Source organism: Zalophus californianus, chromosome 8 (genome assembly GCF_009762305.2).
Source record: "Zalophus californianus isolate mZalCal1 chromosome 8, mZalCal1.pri.v2, whole genome shotgun sequence".
NCBI lineage: Eukaryota > Metazoa > Chordata > Mammalia > Carnivora > Otariidae > Zalophus > Zalophus californianus.
The window spans coordinates 102,192,534-102,217,975 of NC_045602.1; positions in this window are offsets into that span (position 1 = coordinate 102,192,534).

A 25,442-nucleotide genomic window follows, 5' to 3' on the forward strand; every position below is an offset into this window, starting at 1 on the left:
CAAAGAAATTCTCTTCTTGACATTCCAGTAAAATGAGAGTTTTAGACATTTTATTCTTTACAACTTGTTTTAGCAAGGGATATTTCACATATAGCAAAATACCCAGCTTCTCAGTGTATAGAAATTTTACCTACATATGCAGTCTCAGAACCACCAGCAGGTCAAGATATTTCCTTATTTTAGCAGCCCTGAAAGCTCCCTCAGGCCCCTTCTTAATCATACCCACCATATACCTACCAATGCAGCGACCATTCTGATGATTCTTGAACTTTTAATAAAAGGAATTGTATAATGTGTTCCTTTGTGCCTGGCTTTTCTTATTCAGCATAATGTTTTTGAGATTCATAAAAACATCTGTCAGTAAATCATTCTTTTTATTATTGAGTATATTTGATTATATGAATAAACCAAAATTTATTTATCCATCTCCCACTGATGGACATTTGGGTTGTTTCCATTTTGAAGCTAGTATTAATCACACTGTCATGAACATTTGCATACATGGCTTAGGTAGACACATGCCCTCATTTCTCTTGGGCACATATCTAGGCATGGGATTGCTGGGTCATAGAATAAGTGCATGTTTAACTTTATTAAAAAACTGCCAAATACTACGGTTAATAATACTATATGCATATTCGAAAGTATCCAAGAGAGTGTGTATCTGGAAAGTTCTCATCATGAGAAAAAAGAATCTGTAACTATGTATGGTGATGGATGTTAACTGAACTTACTGTGTTCATTATTTTCCAAAATATGCATATACTGAAACATTACATTGTATACCTGAAACTAATATATGCTATGTCAATAATACATCAAAAAAAAAACCTGTCAAATGATTTTTCCAAAGTAGTTCTACCAATTTGCATTCTGATTAGCAATCTATTAGAATTTCTGTGATTCTTAATCTGTTCCAACACTTGCTATTGGTGGTCTTTTTAATTTTAGGGATCCCCATAGGTTTATAATGATAGCACACTGTATTTTAATTTGAATTTTCCTGATAACAAGTGATAATGAACACCTTTTCACACTCTTATTAGCCATTCATGTATGTTCTTTTATGACATATATTCTACCCTTTTGCCATTTGTAAAAACTAGACTTTCTTACTGGTATTTTAGGAGGATAAAATATTCATAGTATGCCCATCTCTAAGAATGAGTAAAAAAGATACAGAGAAACTCATTTAAAATCAGTAATAAAATGATTACATACAAAACAAAAAGAGGCAAAATATTTGAACATGTAATTTAGAGAAGTAGAAATCTGAATAACCAATAAACATGAAAAGATGTTCCACCTCATTGAAAAGTTAGGAAATGCAAACATTAGGAAATGCAAAATAAAACATTAATGAACCATCAGGAACTTTAATCAATTGTGCAAAAGACAAAACTGTGGCATAACTGAGGGTTAGTGAAGATAGCAAAAATTGGGAACCTTTATAAACTAGAACCACACTGCCTTGAAAATCCACTGGACAGTATCTAGAAAATGTGAAATTGCACAGCACTAATATTTAACCATTTTGCTTTATGGTCTATTTACATTAGTAGACATGTAGAAAAGTGCTCAGTGTGGCCTTGTTTATATAGCAAAAATTGGGAAAAACAGGAATAACCAACAATAGAGAAAGGCACATAGAATTGTTCTAGAGCACTTGAATAAATTATATATAGATATGTTTCACATGGACAGACCACGGGAACATGACTTTGAATTAAAACAAGGGATATATTATCACTTACAGAGTGCTTTTTAAAAAATGATAAATTATACAGTGAGTAATTTTTTTAAAAGAATATATATAAATTGTACTAAAAATCTCGTGTTTACACTGGCAACATCAGCATTTCCTGGGAACATGTTAGAAATATAAATTTGAATGGTGGGATAAAAGATGGCCACAGAGTAGGGGACCTTATTCCAATCAGTCCCCAGAATTGAGCTGGGTATCTACCAGACCACTCTGAACACCCATGAAATCAGCCTGAGATGTAAGAAGATAGATCTCTACAAACAGAGTATTGCAGGCAGTTAGTTTCTAGGTACAAAGCAGGGAGCCATGATTCCAAGAGCAGATATCAGAGGATAAACGGCAGGGGGAGGGAGCCAGCCGTGGGGATCCTACACCATTGGTGAGCGATAGCCTTCTGCGCTGGGAACCGGGTACAGACTCGCAGACCAGTAGGGGCGGGGAAAGGACTATAGGGCAGCCCCCCTGACGGGAACCCAGAGCGGCGAGGTTGCGCGTGCAAACGGGGGGTGGCTGATGGTTTTAGAAGCACAAAGAGTAGAGACGTGCCCCGACCTGTAGGCAAGGACTGGGAGCTCTGTGGAGGGGCACACAACCCAAAAGACAGCAGTTCATAGTAGCACAAACAAAAACGGAGATAGTGTGGCCTGGTGAGCTCACTGAAGAACAGACTGCGATCTCTCTGCTCTGAAGCAGAGGGTTGGAAATGATCTCTTCAGCTCTGACCCTTGAAGAGACGTGGAAAGCTGCCAGGGAAAGCCGTCAGAGAACAAAAGCCCCCCCAAAAATGGTTTTAACTGAGCCTATCCCCTGCCACAGGGGGCAGGGCAACTCTGCCCAAACAGAGTTGCCTGAGTAACAACGTGGTAGGCCCCTCTCCCAGAAGACAAGTTGGGAAAACAAGAGGCCAGCAATCCTAAGGTCCGTAGAAAACAGGTGCATCTTGCTTGGGTTGTGGTCAATAATTTGGACTCTGTACATTCCCTCAACCACCCCTCAACAGAATGACTAAGAGGAGGAACCCCAAAATAGGAAAGACTCAGAGACTATGACTTATGCCACAGATTTACAAATGGATTCAGTTATAATCAAGATGTCAGAGATGGAATTCAGGCTAGCAATTGTGAAGACAACAGCTAGAATGGAGAAATCAATTAATGGAACATAGTCTCTAAAGGCAGAAATGAAAGCTGAATTGGCAGAACTTAAAAACGCTATCAATGGGGTGGAGCAAGATGGCGGAGGAGTAGGAGACCTAGATTTCATCTGGTCTCAGGAATTAAGCTGAATAGGGATCAAACCATTCTGAACACCTACGAACTCAACAGGAGATCAAAGAGGAGAGTAGCAACAACTCTCTGAACAGAGAAGCGACCACTTTCTGGAAGGTAGGACGTGCGGAGAAGTGAATCCGAGGCGATATTCGGGAGGATAGACGGCGGGGGAGGGGCCTCTGCCGGCCGCTTCTGGCAAGTGATAGAGTCGCAGAGCACAAAATCGGAACTGTTAGAAGTCGGCTCCGCTGAGGGATGTCGCTGCAGTGGCTAAACAGGGGGCAGAATCCTCCTGGGACAGTGTGGTCTCAGGACCCTTGGGGTCACAGAAAGACAGGGGGAGCCTGAGTGCGCCAGAGCTCCCAGGTATCGGAGCGGGGAAGCTGGCTGCAGAGACGGAGCTGAGGCGCGGGCTCTCAGCTCGGGGTTGCCATAAACTGTGATCCACGGCCCAGTCGGGCCACTGCTCCTCCAGCAGGGACCCAACAAGTGGCAGATCCAGGGAGACTCCCCTTCCTTCCCAGGGAGGAGCGGTGCAGGAACGCACCGCAGGGATCTGCTGGGTTTGGAGACTCCACACGGGGTCGGGTGCCAGAGATAGCAACGCTCAGTCACAGGCCGGGTGAGCACGGAGAGCGGCCGGAGACCGGGGACAAGGGAGTGACTGCTTTTCTCTGTGGGCGCACTGAGGAGCGGGACCCCGAGTTCTCAGCTCCTCCGGGTGGAGATTGGGAGGCCACCATTTTTGCCCTGGTCCTCCAAGGCTGTACGGAGAGCTTGCAGGGAACAAAAGCTCCTGAGATCAAACCCGAGCAGCTTGCTTAGCCCGGACCGACAAGGGCGGGGCAATTCAGCCTCCGGCAAAGACATTTGGAAACCACAGCAACAGGTCCCTCCCCCAGAGGTTCAGCAAGAACAGCCAGCAAGCCAAGACCAAGTTAACCGATCAAGGAGAACGGGAGAACTCCAGCGCTAGGGAAATACTGCACATAGAATTCATGGTTTTTTTTTTTTTTTTTTTTTTTTAATGAGAGAGAGAGAGAGAGAGAGAGCACATGAGAGAGGGGAGGGCCAGAGGGAGAAGCAGACTCCCCGCCAAGCAGGGAACCTGATGCGGGACTCGATCCCGGGACTCCAGGACCATGACCTGAGCCGAAGGCAGTCGCTTAACCAACTGAGCCACCCAGGCGCCCCTCATGGCTTTTTTTTACCATGATCCATTAGTTCATCAAAGTTAATTTTTGTTAACTGTTTTTTTTTTCTTTTTCCCTTTTTCAACCAACATCTTATCAAATCTCTTTTAAAAAAAAAAAAACATTTTTTATTTTTCATTTTTAGAGTCATATTTTATCCCTTCATAGTAGTTACCCTTATTTTTGGCATATATATATAAGTTGTTCTCTCTTTAAAATTTTGAGATACAGTTTCTTCTAACAGATCAAAATATATACCCTAAATCACTAGTGTATGGCTCTGTTCTAGTCTCCTGCCTGATCACATTCTCTCCCTTTTTTTTTTTTCAATCTTCTTTCTTTCTTCAAACAACTTCTTATCTTATCAAGTCCTTTTATAAAATCTTTTATAATTTTCATCTTTACATTCATCTTCTATCCCTTCATTGTATCAACCCTTATTTTGTACATATATGTCTTCCTTTAAAATTTTAGGAGGCACTTTTTTCTAACAGACCAAAATACGCCCAAAATCTAGTGTATGGCACTGATCTATGCACTAGCCTGATCATATTTGATCACATTCTGCTTTTTTTGTATTGTTCTGTTTTTGTTTTTAACTTTTTTTTCTTTTATTTTTCTTCTCTTTCTTTTGTCCTTCTTTCCCTTTCTTTTCCCCTGGTTTCAGGTCTTTTCTGATTTGTATACAGTATATTTGTTGGGGACGTTGTAAACCTGTTACCATTTTGTTCTCTCATTCATCTGTTCTACTCTGGACAAAATGACAAGACGAAAAAAATCACCTCAGCAAAAAGAACAAGAGGTAGTACCGTCAGCCAGGGACCTACTCAATACGGACATTAGTACGATGTCGGACCTAGAGTTCAGAATCATGACTTTAAAGATACTAGCTGGGCTTGAAAAAAGCGTGGAAGTGATTAGAGAAACCCTTTCTGGATAAATAAAAGAACTAAAATCTAAACAAGTCGAAATCAAAAAGGCTATTGATGAGGTGCAATAAAAAATGGGGGCACTAACTGCTAGGATAAATGAGGCAGAAGAGAGAATCAGTGATATAGAAGACCAAATGATGGAAAATAAAGAGGCTGAGAAAAAGAGGAAGAAACAACTACAGGATCACGAGGGCAGAATTCGAGAGATAAGTGATACGATAAGACGAAACAACATTAGAATATTTGGGATCCCAGAAGAAGAAAGAGAGAGAGGGGCAGAAGGTTTATTGGAGCAAATTATAGCAGAGAACTTCCCTAATGTGAGGAAGGAAACAGGCATGAAAATCAAGGAGGCACAGAGAACCCCTCTCAAAATCAATAATAATAGGTCAACAACCCGACATCTAATAGTAAAACTTACGAGTCTCAGAGACAAAGAGAAAATCCTGAAAGCAGCTCGGGAGAAGAGATATGTAACCTACAATGGTAAAAATATTAGATTGGCAACAGACCTATCCACAGAGACCTGGCAGGCCAGAAAGGACTGGAAAGATATCTTCAGAGCACTAAACGAGAAAAATATGCAGTCAAGAACACTATATCCAGCTAGCCTGTCATTGAAAATAGAAGGAGAGATAAAAAGCTTCCAGAACAAAAAAAATTAAAGGAATTTGCAAACACGAAACCAGCCCTCCAAGAAATATTGAAAGGGGTCCTCTAAGCAAAGAGAGAGCCTAAAAGCAGCAAAGATCAGAAAGGAACACAGACAACATACAGTAACAGTCACCTTACAGGCAATACAATGGCATTAAATTCATACCTTTCAATAGTTACCCTGAATGTAAATGGGCTAAATGCCACAATCAAAAGACACAGGCTATCAGATGGGGTTAAAAAACAAGAACCATCAATATGCTGTCTGCAAGAGACTCATTTTAGACCCAAAAACACCCCCAGATTGAAAGTGAGGGGGTGGAAAACCATTTACCATGCTAATGGACACCAAAAGAAAGCTGGGGTGGCAATCCTTATATCAGACAAACTAGATTCTAAAACAAAGACTGTAATAAGAGATGAGGAAGGACACTATATCCTACTTAAAGGGTCTATCCAACAAGAAGATCTAACAATTGTAAATATGTATACCCCGAACATGGGAGCAGCCAATTATATAAGGCGATTAATAACAAAAGCAAAGAAACACATTGACAACAATACAATAATAGTGGGGGACTTTAACACCCCCCTGACTGAAATGGACAGATCATCTAAGCAAAAGATCAACAAGGAAATAAAGACTTTAAATGACACACTGGACCAAATGGACTTCACAGACATATTCAGAACATTCCATCCCAAAGCAACGGAATCCACATTATTCTCTAGTGCCCATGGAACATTCTCCAGAATTGATCACATCCTAAGTCACAAATCAGGTCTCAACCAGTACCAAAAGATTGGGATCATTCCTTGCATATTTTCAGACCACAATGCTTTGAAACTAGAACTCAATCACAAGAGGAAAGTCGGAAAGAACTCAAATACATGGAGGCTAAAGAGCATCCTACTAAAGAATGAATGGGTCAACCAGGAAATTAAAGAAGAATTAAAAAAATTCATGGAAACCAATGAAAATGAAAACACAACTGTCCAAAATCTTTGTGATACAGCAAAGGCAGTCCTGAAAGGAAAGTATATAGCAATACAAGCCTTTCTCAAGACACAAGAAAGGTCTCAAATACACAACCTAACCCTACACCTAAAGGAGCTGGAGAAAGAACAGCAAATAAAGCCTAAACCCAGCAGGAGAAGAGAAATAATAAAGATCAGAGCAGAAATCAATGAAATAGATACCAAAAGAACAGTAGAACAGATCAACGAAACTAGGAGCTGGTTCTTTGACAGAATTAACAAGATTGATAAACCCCTGGCCAGACTGATCAAAAAGAAAAGAGAAATGACCCAAATCAACAAAATCATGAATGAAGGAGGAGAGATCACAACCAACACCAAAGAAATCCAAACAATTATAAGAACATATTATGAGCAACTCTATGCCAGCAAATTAGATAACCTGGAAGAAATGGGTGCATTCCTAGAGATGTATCAACTACCAAAACTGAACCAGGAAGAAATAGAAAACCTGAACAGACCTATAACCACTAAGGAAATTGAAGCAGTCATCAAAAATCTCCCAAGAAAGAAAAGCCCAGGGCCAGATGGCTTCCAAGGGGAATTCTATCAGACATTTAAAGAGGAATTAATACCTATTCTCCTGAAACTGTTCCAAAAAATAGAAATGGAAGGAAAACTTCCAAATTCATTTTATGAGGCCACCATTACCTTGATCCCAAAACCAGACAAAGACTCCTTCTAAAAGGAGAATTACCGACCAATATCCTTGATGAACATGGATGCAAAAATTCTCACCAAAATACTAGCCATTAGGATCCAACAGTACATTAAAAGGATTATTCACCACGACCAAGTGGGATTTATCCCTGTGCTGCAAGGCTGGTTCAACATCCGCAAATCAATCAACGTGATACAGCACATTAACAAAAGAAAGAACAAGAATCATATGATCCTCTCAATAGATGCAGAAAAAGCATTTGACAAAGTACAGCATCCTTTCTTGATCAAAACTCTTCAGAGTATAGGGATAGAGGGTATATACCTCAATGTCATAAAAGCCATCTATGAAAAACGTACAGCGAATATCATTCTCAATGGGGAAAAGCTGAGAGCTTTTCCCCTAAGGTCAGGGATGCGGCAGGGATGTCCTCTCTCACCACTGCTATTTAACATAGTATTAGAAGTCCCAGCCACAGCAATCAGACAACAAAAAGAAATCAAAGGCATCCAAATCGGCAAAGAGGAAGTCAAACTCTCACTCTTTGAAGATGATATGATACTGTATGTGGAAAACCCAAAAGACTCCACCCCAAAACTGCTAGAACTCATACAGGAATTCAGTAAAGTATCAGGATATAAAATCAATGCACAGAAATCAGTGGCATTCCTATACACCAACAACAAGACAGAAGAGAGACAAATCAAGGAGTCGATCCCATTCACAATTGCACCCAAAACCATAAGATACCTAGGAATAAATTTAACCAAAGAGGCAAAGGATCTGTACTCAGAAAACTATAAAATACTCAGGAAAGAAATTGAAGAAGGCACAAAGAAATGGAAAAACGTTCCATGCTCATGGATTGGGAGAACCAACATTGTGAAGATGTCAATGCTACCTAGAGCAATCTACACATTCAATGCAATCCCCATCAAAATACCATCCACTTTTTTCAAAGAAGTGGAACAAATAATCCTAAAATTTGTATGGAACCAGAAGAGACCCCGAATAGCCAGAGGAATTTTGAAAAAGAAAAGCAAAGCTGGCGGCATCACAATTCCGGACTTCCAGCTCTATTACAAAGCTGTCATCATCAAGACAGTATGGTACTGGCACAAAAACAGACACACAGATCAATGGAACAGAATCGAGAGCCCAGAAATGGACCCTCAACTCTATGGTCAACTTATCTTTGACAAAGCAGGAAAGAATGTCCAATGGAAAATAAGACAGTCTCTTCAACAATTGGTATTGGGAAAATTGGACAGCCACATGCAGAAGAATGAAACTGGACCATTTCCTTACACCACACACAAAAATAGACTCCAAATGGTTGAAAGACCTAAACGTGAGACAGGAGTCCATCCAAATCCTAAAGGAGAACACAGGTAGCAACCTCTTCAACCTCAGCCGCAGCAACTTCTTCCTAGAAACATCACCAAAGGCACGGGGAGACAGGGCAAAAATGAACTATTGGGATTTCATCAAGATAAAAAGCTTTTGCACAGCAAAAGAAACAGTCCACAAAACCAAAACACAACCGACAGAATGGGAGAAAATATTTGCAAATGACATATCAGATAAAGGGCTATTATCCAAAATCTATAAAGAACTTATCAAACTCAACACCCAAAGAACAAATAATTCAATCAAGAAATGGGCAGAAAACATGAACAGACATTTTTCCAAAGAAGACATCCAAATGGCCAACAGGCACATGAAAAAGTGCTCAACAGCACTCGGCATCAGGGAAATCCAAATCAAAACCTCATGAGATACCACCTCACACAAGTCAGAATGGCTAAAATTAACAAGTCAGGGAACGATAGATGTTGGCAGGGATGTGGAGAAAAGGGAACCCTCCTACACTGTTGGTGGGAATGCAAGCTGGTGCAACCACTCTGGAAAACAGTATGGAGGTTCCTCAAACAGTTGAAATTAGAGCTACCATCCGATCCAGCAATTGCACTACTGGGTATTTACCCCAAAGATACAAATGTAGGGACCCGAAGGGGTACGCGCACCCCAATGTTTATGGCAGCAATGTCCACAATAGCCAAACTGTGGAAAGAGCCAAGATGTCCATCGACAGATGAATGGATAAAGAAGAGGTGGTATATATACACAATGGAATATTATGCAGCCATCAAAAGGAATGACATCTTGCCATTTGCAACGACGTGGATGGAACTGGAGGGTGTTATGCTTAGTGAAATAAGTCAATCAGAGAAAGACATGTATCATATGACCTCACTGATATGAGGAATTCTTTTTTTTTTTTTTTAAAGATTTTATTTATTTGAGAGAGAGAGAATGACAGATAGATAGCATGAGAGGGAAGAGGGTCAGAGGGAGAAGCAGACTCCCCGCTGAGCAGGGAGCCCAATGTGGGACTCGATCCCGGGACTCCAGGATCACGACCTGAGCCGAAGGCAGTCGCTTAACCAACTGAGCCACCCAGGCGCCCTGATATGAGGAATTCTTAATCTCATGAACAAACTGAGGGTTGCTGGAGTGGTCGGGGGTGGGAGGGATGGGGTGGCTGGGTGATAGACATTGGGGAGGGTATGTGCTATGGTAAGCGCTGTGAATTGTGCAAGACTGTTGAATCACAGATCTGTACTTCTGAAACAAATAACGCAACATATTTTAAGAAAAAAGAAAAAGAAGAAGATAGCAGGAGAGGAAGAATGAAGGGGAGTAAGTCAGAGGGGGAGACGAACCAGGAGAGATGATGGACTCTGAAAAACCAACTGAGGGTTCTAGAGGGGAGGGGGTAGGGGGATGGGTTAGCCTGGTGATGGGTATTAAAGAGGGCACATTCTGCATGGAGCACTGGGTGTTATGAACAAACAATGAATCATGGAACACTACACCAAAACAAATTATGTAATATATGGTGATTAACATAACAATAAAAAACTTAAAAAAAAATAGAGTGGGACACTTAAGTGACTGAGCCACCCAGGCGCCCCTGAAATTCAGATTTCAATGCCCACGAATAAAGTTTTACTGGAACCCAGCCACAACCATCTGCTGGCACATTGTCTCTGGCTGGTTTTAGGCTTCAAATGCAGAGTTGAGTATTTGCAGGGGAGACTGTTTCACATCTGTACAGTTTGTCAACCCCTGTGCTAAAGCAGCGCCCGGTGTCACCAAGGGCAGGGACAATGTGAAGAAGTGAGTGGAAAACTTAAATAAAAGAGGACACTGGTAAAAAAAAAAAAAAAAAAAAAAAAAAAAAACGCTATCAAGGAAATCCAATATAATCTAGATAATCTAACAGCAAGGGTAATTGAGGCAGAAGAACAAATTAGTGACCTAGAAGACCAATTAATAGATAAAAAGGGAAAAGAGGAGGCCAGGGAAATACCAACTCAGAAATCATGAAAATAGAATCAAAGAAATAAGTGACACCATGAAACGTTCCAATGTCAGAATAATTGGAATTCCGGAGGGGGTGGAGAGAGAGGACTAGAAGATATATTTCAGCAAATTGTAGCTGAGAACTTCCCTAATCTAGAGAATGAAATAAACATTCGTGTCCTAGAGGCACAGAGGACCCCTCCCAAGATCAAGGAAAACAGGCCAACACCACAGCATATAATAGTAAAACTCGCAAATCTTAGAACCAAGGGAACCATCTCAAGGGCAGTTAGGGGGAAGGGATTCCTTACATACAGAGGGAGGAACATCAGAATAATGTCAGACCTATCCACACAGACCTGGCAAGCCAGAAAGAGCTGGCAAGACATATTCAGGGTACTAAACGAGAATAACGTGCAGCCAAGAATACTTTATCCGGCAAGGCTGTCATTAAGAATGGATAGAGAGATGCAGAGCTTCAAAGACTAGCAGAAACTGAAAGAATATGTGACCACTAAGCTGGTCCTGCAAGAAATATTAAGGGGAGTTCTATAAAAGGAGAAAGACTCCCAAGAGTGATATACAACAGAAATTTACAGGGACAATCTATAAAAACAACGTCTTCACAGGCAACATTACAATAATTTATATTGTTCCATAATCACTCTCAAATTGAATGGACTAAATGCTCCCATATAATGGCAGAGGGTTGCAGATTGGATAAAAAGACAGGACCCATCTATATGCTGTCTACAAGAGACTCATTCTGAACCTAAAGATACATCCAGACTGAAAGTGAAGGGATGGAGATCCATCTTCCATGCCAATGGACCTCAAAAGAAAGCTGGGGTAGCAATTCTTATATCAGACAAATTAGATTTTAAACTAAAGACTGACACAGTATTTAGACTTTTAGAGACACAGAAGGACACTATATCATTCTTAAAGGGTCTATCCAACAAGAAGGTCTGACCATTGTAAATATCTACTCCCCCCGCAACATGGGAGCAGCCATCTACATAAGCCAACTGTAAAACCAAAATAAAGAGTCATATTGAAAACAATACATTAATTGTAGGAGACCTCAATGCTCCACTCTCAGCAATAGACAGATCATCTAAGCAGAAAATCAACAAAGAAACAAGACCTTTGAATGACCCACTAAAGCAGGTGGACCTCATAGATATATACAGAACATTGCACCCTAAAACAACAGAGTACTCATTCTTCTCAAGTGCACATAGAACTTTCTCCAGAATAGACCTCATACTGGGTCAAAAATCAGGTCTCAACCGATACCAAAAGATTGAGATTATTCCTTGCATATTCTTAGACCATAATGCTTTAAAACTGGAACTCGATCACAAGAAAAATTTTAGAAGAAATTCAAATACTTGGAAGCTAAAGGCCACTCTGCTCAAGAATGTTTGGGTCAACAAGGAAATCAAAGAACTTCAACATTTCATGGAAACCAATGAGAATGAAAACACATCAGTACAAAACCTATGGGATACACTGCAAAGGCGGTCCTAAGGGGGAAATACATCGCCATCCAAGCCTCACACAAGAAAATAGAAAAATCCCGAATTCACCAATTTTACACCTTAAAGAACTAGAGAAAAAGCAACAAACAATGCCTAAGCCACGCACTAGAAGAGAAATAATTAAGATTAGAGCAGAGATCAATGAATTAGAAACCAGAAACACAGTAGATCAGATCAATGAAACTAGAAGCTGGTTCTTTGAAAGAATTAGTAAGATTGATAAACCACTGGCCAGACTTATCCAAAAGAAAAGAGAAAGGACCCAAATTAATAAAATTATGAATGAAGGAGGAGAGATCACGACTAACACCAAGGAAATAGAAACAATTATTAGAAATTATTATCAACAACCAAATGCCAATAAGCTGAGCAACCTGGATGAAATGGATGCCTTGCTGGAAACCTATAAACTCCCAAGACTGAAACAGGAAGAAATTGACAACCTGAATAGGCCAATAACCAGTAAGAGATTGAAACAGTGATCAAAAACCTCCCAAAAAACAAGAGTCCAGGGCCTGATGGATTCTCTAGGGAATTCTACCAAACATTCAAAGAAGAAATAATACCTATTCTCCTGAAGCTGTTTCAAGAAATAGAAATAGAAGGAAAGCTTCCAGACTCATTCTATGAGGCCAGCATTACCTTAATCCCCAAACCAGGCAAAGACCCCACCAAAAAGGAGAATTTCAGACTGATATCCCTGATGGATATGGATTCCAAAATCCTCAACAAAATCCTAGCTGATAGGATCCAACAATACATTAAAAGGATTATCCCATGACCAAGTGGGATTTATCCCCGGGATGCAAGGGTGGTTCAACAACTGCAAAGCAATCAATGTGAAAGAACACATTAATAAGAGGAGAGAGAAGAACCATATGGTCCTCTCAATTGATGCAGAAAAAGCATTTGACAAAATACAGCATCCTTTCCTGATTAAAACTCTTTAGAGTACAGGGATAGAGGGGACATTCCTCAAGTTTATAAAATCCTTCTATGAAACACCCACAGAAAATATCATCCTCAATGGGGAAAAGCTGAGAGCCTTTCCCTTAAGATCAGGAACATGACAAGGATGCCTACTCTCACCACTATTGTTCAACATAGTACTAGAAGTCCTAGCAACAGAAATCAGACAACAAACAGAAATAAAATGTATTCAAATTGGCAAAGAAGAAGTCAAACTCTCTCTCTTCACAGATGACATGATACTTTATGTGGAAAATCCAAAAGACTCCACCCCCAAATTACTAGAACTCATACCGCAATTCAGTGATGTGTCAGGATGCAAAATCCGTGCACAGAAATCAGTTGCTTTCTTATACACTAATGATGCATCTGTAGAAAGAGAAATTAGAGAAACGATTCCATTTACAATAGCACCAAAAACCATAAGATACCTCGGAATAAACCTAACCAAAGAGATAAAGGATCTATACTCTAGGAACTACAGAACACTCATGAAAGAAATTGAAGAAGACACAAAAAGATGGAAAAACATTCCATGCTCATGGATCGGAAGAATAAACATTAAAATGTCTATGCTACCCAGAGTAATCTATACCTTCAATGCCATCCCGATCAAAATTCCAATGACATTTTTCAAAATGCTTGAACAAACAATCCTAAAATTTGTATGGAATCAGAAAAGACCCCGAATTGCCAAGGAAATGTTGAAAAAGAAAAACAAAGCTGGGGGCATCACGTTGCCTGATTTTAAGCTATATTACAAAGCAGTGATTACCAAGACAGCATGGTACTGGCACAAAAACAGACATATAGACCAATGGAACAGAATAGAGAGCCCAGATATGGACCCTCAACTCTATGGTCAAATACTCTTGGACAAAGCAGGAAAAAATATGCAATGGAAAAAAGACAGTCTCTTCAGTAAATGGTGCTGGGAAAATTGGACAGCCACATCCAGAAGAATGAAATTCAAACATTCTCTAACACCATACACAAAGATAAACTCAAAATGGATGAAAGACCTCAATGTGAGACAGGAATCCATCAAAATCCTAGAGGAGAACATAGGCAGTAACCTCTTCGACATCAGCCACAGCAACTTCTTTCAAGATACATTTCCAAAAGCTAGTGAAAAAAAATAAAAATGAACTTTTGGGACTTCATCAAGATAAAAAGCTTCTGCACAGCAAAGGAAACAGTCAAGAAAACAAAGAGGCAACCCTCAGAATGGGAGAAGATATTTGCAAATGATACTACAGACAAAGCAATGATTTCTAAGATCTATAAAGAACCTCTCCAATTCAACCCCCAAAATCAAATAATCAAGTTATAAAATGGGCAGAAGACATGAACAGACACTTCTCCAAAAAAGACATACAAATGTTTAACAGACACATGAAAAAATATTCATCATCATTAGCCATCAGGGAAATTCAAATCAAAACCATACTGAGATACCACCTTACACCAGTTAGAATGGCAAAAATTGACAAGGCAAGAAACAACAAATGTTGGAGAGGTTGTGGAGAAAGGGGATCCCTCTTACAGTGTTGGTGGGAATGCAAGCTGGTGCAGCCACTTTGGAAAACAGTGTGGAGATTCTTCAGAAAATTAAAAATAGAGCTACGCTATGACCCAGCAATTGCACTCCTGGGTATTTACCCCCAAAGACACAGATGTAGTGAAAAGAAGGGCCATATGCACCCCAATGTTCATAACAGCAATGTCCACAATAGCCAAATTGTGGAAAGAGCCGAGATGCCTTTCAACAGATGAATGGATAAAGAAGATGTGGTCCATATATACAATGGAATATTACTCAGCCATCACAAAGGATGAATACCCAACTTCTACATCAGCATGGATGGGACTGGAAGAGATTATGCCAAGTGAAAGAAGTCAAGCAGAGAAAGTCAATTATCATATGGTTTCACTTATTTGTGGAACATCACGAATAGCATGGAGGACATTGGGAGAAGGAAGGGAAAAATGAAGGGGGGACATTGGAGGGAGAGATGAACCATGAGAGACTATGCATTCTGAGAAACAATGTGAGGGTTCTAGAGGGGAGGGGGTGGGGGATGTGTTAGCCTGGTGATGAGTATTAAAGAGGGCACATACTGAATGGAGCACTGGGTGTTATACGCAAACAATGAATCATGGATCACTACATCAAAAACTAATAATGTTGTGTATGGTGACTAACATAACATAATAAAATTAAATTAAAAAAAAAAGAAATATTAATTCTTAGGGCACCTGGCTGGCTCAATCTGGTGGAGCATGCAACTCTTATTCTCAGGGTTGTGGGTTCAAGCCCCACATTGGGTGTGGTGATTACTTAACATTAGAAATGTAAATTTTGGGGCCCAACCTGAGAACTACTGATTCAGTATCTCTTGTGGGTGGGGCACAGCAATCTGTTTTAACAAGCCCAAAGTAGATTCTGATACCCTTAAAGCTTGGGAAATATATATTATAGACCTATATTTTATATAGATATGTATTTGCTAAAAATATAGTAAAGATGGCTGGAAGAAATCAAAGAAATTTCCTGACAGTGGCTGCCTTTGGAGTTGGCTCAAATATCTGTAATGTCATGTCCATAACTATAAAAATAAATCTGCAGCAAGAAGGATAAAATATTAATATCTATTCATTCTTAGTGGAGGGTATGAGGGTCTTTGTTAAATTATTCTGCATCCTTCTGAATTTTTTGAACTTTTCAAAATGAAAAAGGAGCTACAGAGAACATGGTGTAAATGGTTACTGAATAGTACAGGGATTTCTTGCATTGACCAAAAACATCTTAGTTCTTTCTCAAGTCTTCAAGTTAAATTAAGAATATCTCAAGATTGCCAGACAAGCTCCTTAAAAACAAAAGAACAGAATCCATCATTTTGTAATCATTAACAATTGTTAAATTTACTGAATCAAACTTTTCATGATTTTGCAGCTCAAAACAATGTAGAGAAATAAATCAGAAAGCAGAGTGGATATTAAGTTGTAACTGGCATCTATAACCTCTGTTTTAGCTCTTTAATTTGAAAGGAACATTGATATCATTGATGTTGGAAAGTTAAAAGTTGCAATTAGAAAATATATTTATTTGAAACAAAACTTGTTACTTGTAATCGTTTATGTATTGGGATTGTGTAAGATTACATATAAATAAGGCATCTCATTGTTTTACAATCTTCCTCCTAGCAGGGCCACCCTTCCACCCCCACATATAGACACAGTGTACTCAGTACCTCCAGATTTCCCAGCTACTCTTACCTGGGAATTTTCAAATCTCACAATTCAGATCTTAGGATGTCTCCCTTAATGTGATCTTCTGCTACATGATGTTTCTGAAAAAAAAAAGAAAAGCTACTTCCTTTCACTTAGAATATATTTGCCCAAATAACTAAGCTTAGGATGAAACCTACTTGACTCATCAGTACTGAAGGCTAAGCCCATTCAGTCAGGTTACTCTTGGTTCTCTTTCATTCAACCATGACTGTCTCTGCATAGCACAAAAGAAGAATAAAAACAGCTCTTGACCACAAAGGCTTAAATTTCAGTTAAGGTTATAAGAAGTATCCATTTGCAGCATTGTGCAGAAAAACAAAACCATAAAATAGCATTTTACATGGCAACCATAAAGTGCTAAATCATTTGGGAGGACACTGAACAGAGAAGGAATTTTAAGAGAAGTCAGGCTATGGTGGAAGGTACTTGCAGGAAGGTTTTGTGAAAGAAATGAGGCTTAAAAGTTAGACAGCATTGAAAAAAACTGGGCAATAGAAATTGTGTGGAAAGCAGGAGAACAGCATGGCCAAGGGATGAAGGCTGTAAGGTCAGCAGGGGCCAATAAATAGTAAAGATCGTTAAGGTGTGTGAGAGAAAGTGGACTATAGTTATGGAGCTCTGAGAAATTTAAGAGGTGCACAGGCTTGATATACAGAACATCCTGTGTTCCCTGAATAATAAAGTCTTCATTTATAAATGTACTTAACTCACATCACAAACCATCTGGGAAATCATGCAGAAAAATAAGATCCTTCCCTACTTATTATCATCATCATGAACTAGTATTAATATTTTATTGCCTGTCTTTTATTTCAAAATATGTTTCCTTCTCATTTTTTTAAACATATAAAAATAATGTATCCTTATTCTAGGACATTCTCAAAAATGGCCAAAAAATGTGAGACATATCAGTTAATATTTATGAAGCACCAGCCTTTACTTTTTTAGTTCATGTGAGCCTTATTATCTTATTACCTCATTATCTGTGACTTACAAAGGGATAAATGTAGCACAAAGATGTTAAGTAACTAGTCTAAGATCACGCAGCACATAGGGCTGTCACAACTTGATCCCATGAATTACAGTGTCAGAGTCCACATGTTTAACCACTCCACTGGGTTCTACTGCCTATCTCTCTTCCAAAAACATGAGTTTGATTTCTGCATTAGAGTCCATGATATGTACATAACACAAATCTTTAAATATGCCCCAATTATAAGATATTGTGTCTGTCTGAAATATTTTCCTCTTGTAAATAATGCAACATTGAATAATTTTATACATGTCTTTATAGGACTGTTCAATGATCTCCCCAAGATGTATTCATATAAGTAGAACTGCTAAGACAGACAGGAAAAATTTGAGGCTTTTGTGTTGCTAAAATATTTCCAGAAATACCCATCTATGATAATGGTACCACTCCCAATATGTAAGCAAGGAGAGACTTCTTTATATCTCTTTTAACTCTCAGAACCATGTTTTTAGTTAAACTTTTTAATTTTGAGATAGTTCAGATCCACCTGCAGTTACAAGAAATAATACATTTTACCCAATTTACCCCAATGATAACATCTTGCAGAACTTTAACACAATGTCACAACCAGGACCTTACACTGATAGAGTCAAGGTACAAAATACTTCCATTAACAGAAGATTCCTTATGTTGCCCTTTTATAGACACACATACTTTCACCCTGTCCCCACCACCTCCTTCTTTCTACACACCCACTAACCAGTTTTCCATTTCTATAACTTTGTCATTTCAAGAATGTTATATAAATGGAATCATACAGTATATAACCTTTTTAGACTTGCCTCTCTTCAATAAACATAATTCTTTGGAGGCATCCAGTTTTTTTTTTTGTATTTATCAATAGTTTATTCCTTTGTATTTTGCTGGTAATAATCCATGGTAAAAATGTAGTATGGTTTGTTTAACCATCCACTCCTCGAAGGACATCTGCGTTGCCTCCAGTTTGGGGCTATCATGAATAAAACTACTAAAAACATTTGTGTTCAGGTTTTTGTGTAAACATACATTTTCATTTCTCTGGGATAAATGCCCCCAAGAGAGCAATTTCTCGGTCAATACGGTTGTTATATATTTACTTTTATGAGCACCTGCTAAACAGTTATCCAGAGTGGCTGTACCATTTTGCATGCTCATCAACAATGTATGAGTGATCCAGTTTCTCTTCATCCTCACCAGCATTTTTTTTTTACTTTTTTATTTTAGCCATTCTTTTAGGTGTGTTTCCTCATGTGATTTTAGTAAATCATGTTGTTCTTAAAAGATTTTATTGATTTATTTTAGAGAGAGAGTATGTGCTCACACATGCACACAATGGGGGGGAGAGGCTGAGGGGGAAAGAGATGCACAAGCAGACTCCACAGTGAATGTGGAGCCCAATGCAGGTTCCATCTCACCACCCTGAGATCACGCCCAAAACGGAAACCAAGAGTCAGAAGCTTCATCCACTGAGCCACCCATGTGCCCCTAAATCATGTTATTTTTAATCTTTACAAATTTAATGCAAATATGTGATTTCTCACTGTAATTTGGAGATTTTTTCCATCTTCTCAAATTTTTCAACCATTATTGTTTTTTTCTATAAATTATATAGCACATGTGCTTCTTAAATTCATTTCATGCATTTGTATACTAATGATATTAACCCTTCATCTTTAAATCCTTTTCTTTTCCTGATTTCACTGAAATTACCTGAGCAAGTAAATGCTCTAGTTTTCTTTTCTTTTTTTTTTTTTTTAAGATTTTATTTATTTATTTGAGAGAGAGAGAGAGAAAACACAAGCCAGGGGGAGAGGCAGAGAGAGAAGTAGACTCCCTGCTGAGCAGGGAGCCTAATGTGGGACTCCATCCCAGGACCTTGAGATCATGACCTCAATGGAGGGCAGACACTTAACTGACTGAGCCATTCAGGCGCCCCATGCTTTAGTGTTCTTATAAAATTTATTTCCAAGCCTTGATTGACCACTATACTCCAACAGATGCTTCCCAAGTTCATTTTAATTCTCTGTCAGGTCAGTTGGTTAAATTGAACTGAACTGAAGGCTTTTACAAATTCTGAATAAAATCATCCCTGAATATTATATATAAATTTAATCTATTTTTATTAGTACTATGTTTGGTGTATTACTCACCTATATTACCACATTATTTGCTACCAATGGGTTATCAGTTCTCTCTGAAGCCATTTTTTTTTCTTCCTGGTTAGTATTTTATAGTCCTCAGCCTATTTCAGGGTCTTGGAATGCAAGTGTCATACTTGGAAATGCAGCCATTTAAATCCACAAAATGTACATAGATTTCTGAAGAGAGTAGGGATTATACATAAAGGACCAACAGAGTTTGACAACTATGTACCTGTGCATGTCCATTCTGGCTCAGCCATGGACTTCTCTGTGACCTCAGAGAAGACGTTCTCTGTGACCTCAGAGAAGACCTTCTCTGTGTCTTGTCCATTTCTTTTATTTTTGAGATTTATTTATTTGTTTGTTTGTTTGTTTTGGGGGGCAGGGAGGAGCAGAGGGAGAGGGATAAGCAGACGCCACACTGAGTATGGAGCCCAACACAGGGCTCGATCCCATGACCCTGAGATCATGACCTGAACCAAAATCAAGAGTTGGGTGCTTAACTGACTGAGCCACCCAGATGCCCCTCAATTTCTTCTTCTGTATTCAGGGATCAAATCATTTTCTGCCCCCTTGGTCTGATCCAAGAAAATTCACTGATGAGATAAAGACAGCGGAAAGGTCAAGACAAAAGATGGCCTTCAGTCAGGAAGAGAGTCAATATAATTATCCACCCAGGAAATGTTGCAGTATCAGATGGGAGGGAGCAGATGATATCTGAAGCAGAACGCACAGCAGGGTTGCTGTTGCAGGCTGCTCACCCAAGAACCGAGGTGCACATTCACAGCCAGTTACAATAACTCAAAACACCTCGAAGGTCAGCCTCAGAAAGTCTTAACAAAGCCTGAGATTTTTCTTAAGAGTTGCTGTCCACATTCACAGCTTGCTCTCTAGATGAAACCGGATGAAAGAACGCCTGGCAACTTACAAAGGTGAAGCCATCTGAGCTAGGACGGTGGGCTGAATCTACCGTTTGGAGTCGAAGAAAGGCGAAGTTTGTCAGAAAAGATCCCAATTCCCTCAGGAAGAAGCAAACACTTCCAGCAGGGTGAGATTCAAAGAAACATCCATTTCTCTGAAACACATTTACCTATGGAAGGCAAGAATTTACTCATGAAAGGCAAATCCTTTTTTTCTCAGCTAGAGGAAGCCACCTTCCAGAGTATTCTAAGCAAGGCCAGAATCCTCACACCTCCACATTCCTGACATTTTGAGGTTCATTTACGCCAGAGGTTGGCAAACGAAGGGCCACAAGCCAAGAGCAGCCTGCCACCATGTTTTTGTACAGCCTCTGAACTGAGACTGATTTTCACATTTTTAAATGGTAGGAAAAAACAAATCAAATGATGAACAATATTCCATGAAACATGAAAACTGTATGAAATTCAAATTTCAGTGTCCATCAATAATGATTTTTTTTAGAATGCAGGCATGCTTATTCATTTATGTATTGTCTGTGGCTGCTCCAGGGTTACAACAACAGAGTAAGTTGTGACAGAGATCATTTGGCCCAAAAGCCTAAAATACTCACTACCTGACCCTTTACAGGAAAAAAAAAAATGGCTGACCCCTGATCTAGGCCATCCTCCCACACAATCTTTTTATAGACCTAGGAAACCATCATCTTGCTTTGTGCTTCACGCCTGTCATGGCAGGGAGTTCATCACTTCACAAGCAGGCCTATAACTTTGACAGCAACGATCATCAAAATTATCATTATTTTGAACTCAAATCTCCAACCCACCGGGCCTAATTATGCTCTATTAAAATGACCTAGAATAAGTCTACTCCCTTCATGCATGAAAGAAAAATGAAATGAGAAGAAAATTCTTTGTTACCACTACACGCATGAGGTGTTGTCTGCTGCTTGCCATGAGGAGTAAAGGCATGTAAGAGCTGGTTACCTCACAGACTCACTCAGTCCCCCACCAAGCATGCTGTGGGCCTTGGCTTCTTGCAGGGGCCAAAGCTATGGTTCTGGAGGGGTTACAGGCACTGATTTTGGCAATATCAGGGGGCCTCTCTGGAGCAGGCTGGCTGGCATGCCAGCCCCCCAGTTCTCTCAATGGCACAGCTGAGGTAACCGAATTCTGGTCATTTAGCCTTCTATCCCCAGCATTTTCACTCCTCGGCCTATAAACTTGTCTAAAAGAAGCAAGGAAAAGCATTTTAAGTTATAAGGGAGGGGTGACTGGGTGGTTCAGCCGACTGAGTGCCCGACTCTTGGTTTCGGCTCAAGTCTTGATCTCATGGGTCCTGGGATCAAGCCCCCTGTCGGGCTCCATGCTCATCAGGGAGTCGGCTTGGATATTCTCTCTCCCCTCTCTCCCTCTCCCTCTGCCCCTCCCCCCACTCACATGCATGCATGCACTTTCTCTCTTTCAAATAAATAAATCTTTTTAAAAAAAGTTATAAGGTAATCTCGGGTATCATCTTACTCACTTCTGATTGAAGAGAGTTCTGTGGGCCAGCAATGTCAGTATCACCTGAGACCTTGATAAAATTGTAGGATCTCAGGCTCACTCAGATCTTCTGCATTAGAATCTGCATTTCCACAGGATCTCTAGGTGATTCATAATGCATGGAAAAGTTGGAAAACTATAGAGTTAATCCATAGCCATTCTGTAAATTGGGAGCCTGAAGTTTAAATCTAGTGCCTTAAATCCTGGTTCTGATTTCACTTTTCTAGCCAGCATCTACAAACATCCAGAAGTCCTGATCATACCTTTCAGCATGAAGCAACCCAAAAGGCTGTCTCATCCTGATTTTCTCTTTTTATTCAAAACCAGCACCCCTGGAAATCAAACCCTAGTCCACAACCAGCTGTCTCTGAGCTTAATCTCTTCATGCTTAACACTAGGAAGCCACTCAGTTAAAATATATACACATAAATTCTTAAATAAATATCTGTCTTTCAATATCCTTCAATGGGTGGATGGTTAAATATTGTGGTACATCCATACTAACCATACCACTCAACAATAAAAAGGCACAAATTATTACTACACAGAAGAAAACCTGCATAAACCTCAAGTAAATTATGCTGAATGAAAACAGCCAATCTCAAAAGGATATATACTTCATGATTCCATTTATGTAACATTCTTGAAATAACATAATTAGAGCAATGGAGAGCAGGTTAGTGGTTGATAGGGATTGGGTATAGGAGAGAAGATGGGTATGGCTATAAAAGGATAAGTAAGAGGTGCTTGGGTGGCCCAAATGGTTGAGCATCTGACTCTTGGTTTTAGCTCAGGTTGTGATCTCAGGGTCATGGGATCAAATCCTGTGTTAGGCTCCGTGCTCAGTGAGGAGTCTGCTTAAGACTCTCTCTCCCTCTCCCCACACTTCCTCCCTCTAAAAAAGTAAATAAATAAAACACTTTTTTAAAATGATAAATAACATGAGGGAGTCATATGGGGATAGGAGGATTTTCTGTATTTTGATTACGGTGGTAGTTACACAGAGCTACACTAGTGAGAAAACTGCATAGAGCTAATCATACATGAGGGTATGCACACACCCACGTGCAAGCATAACTGATGAAATCTGAATAAGCTTTGTCAGTTGCACCAACATTAGTCTCCAGATTTTGATACTGAACAATAGTTATGCAAGATACAAATGTTGGGGGAGACCAGGTGAAGAGTACACAGAACCTTGGTGTATTTTTCTTGGCAACTTGCTGTGAATCTGTGATTATTTCATAATAAAAGGTTAAAAAAAGAAAATTTCAAAGATGCACTAACATATGGATGAATGAATGAGTATATCAACAAACAAAACATTATCCACAATAGGAGTGGGAGAGGCAGGTTCCTTTCAACTGAGAATGTTTTCTCTATTTTTTATTACAAACTGTTACTAAGATTCCATCATTTATAACTCTGTCCTCTAATTTGGCTGCTTCTAACTAGATGTAGTCTTGGCATTTGGATAATGAGGAGACATTTTTAGGCCTCTGATAACTGTATGTAAGACATGAGTATATAATAAATCAAATGTCAAAGACCTAGAAACATTTCTTAAGGATAAATCCTGTCTTTCTGTAAAGGTGCACAAATACATCATGTCTCACACATAATACTTTTATCTAAGACATTTATTTGGGGCTGAAAGAATTAAAAACACATTCATGGGACTGTGAGGTCAAGATCTTCATATTATAGGCCCTGCCCCCCACCTCCCGCATCTCAGATTTTTTCCTTAATAGCCATCTTAACTAACATGAAAACAGGCCATGCATTTTAATGTAATTGCCACTTTTGCCCTTACACATGTAATTGTTCGAATTTTAGTTTTAATTCTCCCTCTCTCTTGCTGTAATTATGAGAACAATTAAGTGTCAGAGTTCCGAGCATCTCAATTTTAAGAACAGAGGAACAGCCAAAATGAACTCCTTTTCCTGCCTTGAAATACCAATTGCTAAAACAGCTGCAACTAACATTTTCATAGCGCTTTGCAACTGATAACACACTTTCACTTAGAAAGATCCATTTAGGGGTCAACTCAGACAGTATGGAAAATGGTGTTAACAGCCACGAAAGTAGGAACAGAGAATTGCATGGACATTTTCCCACCAATCAGCAAAAGCCTGTCTAGGTACAATTGAGTCCACTGACTCCAAGGAAAACCTGGACACCCCACCCTTTGCCACAATCTCTCATGCTGATATTTTTGAACTCCTAATCATGGCCATCATCATTTTCCAAGAGAACTTGTATGTGTCCTGAGCTTGTGGGAAAGAAAGTTAAAGGTATGAACCAGGACTTGAATCTACTAAATAACTGTAAAAGCTAATGGCTTGAATTTGGGTGAGCTAGAGTCGACCCAAGTGAAGGAGGGCCTCCCACTTATTGATTGTAAAACCTACCCATGGACCAGCATCTTGGTTCTTTGTGACTCCTAGCTGATAAACTGAGTGCTTATGGAAAGCAAACAGGGCAGAGTAGTTACATGGAGTCCAGAATACACATATTTATTGAATCCTCAGTAGGTATGTGCTTTGGGAAAAGCAACTCTTATCCAAGGCTGCAAGGGATATTGAAATGGATTGAGACCAGAGCAAAAATAGAACCCAAATACAAATGTTCAAAAGGACAAGTGGTAATGTCACTAAATTAGAAGGGGGCGAGAAACAGAAAAAAAGCAAGAGGGGAGCACATAGCCCTGAATTCAAGCAGCAAGGTATGGTATGTCCATGAGGAATGATTGGGGCATTCCCTCGGACAGACAGTTTTCTGTAGCCATCTTTTGTGGACCATGCAGAATGTAGGCAAGCTGGATAAGCAAAAAGATCAGAAGGCAGGCGTACTGAAGAGATGTGAGTAGAGGAAAATGTAGTTATTTTCCTCAAGCACTTTATAGTACAGTGGAAAAGCTAGATGCATTCACTGGTAATTAACACAAGCATACAGGTGTATGGTAAATGCCTTCCTAGAGAAACAAACAATGGCCTTGAGGGAATACAGGAAAAAGAAAAGTTGATTTTGATTTAGGGAATCTTAGAAGGCTTTGCTGGGGAAGAAGCATTTAAACTGGATTTTTATAGATTGCATTTCAAGAAGCAGAGATGTGGGAAGACAAGTTCTGAGAGAAG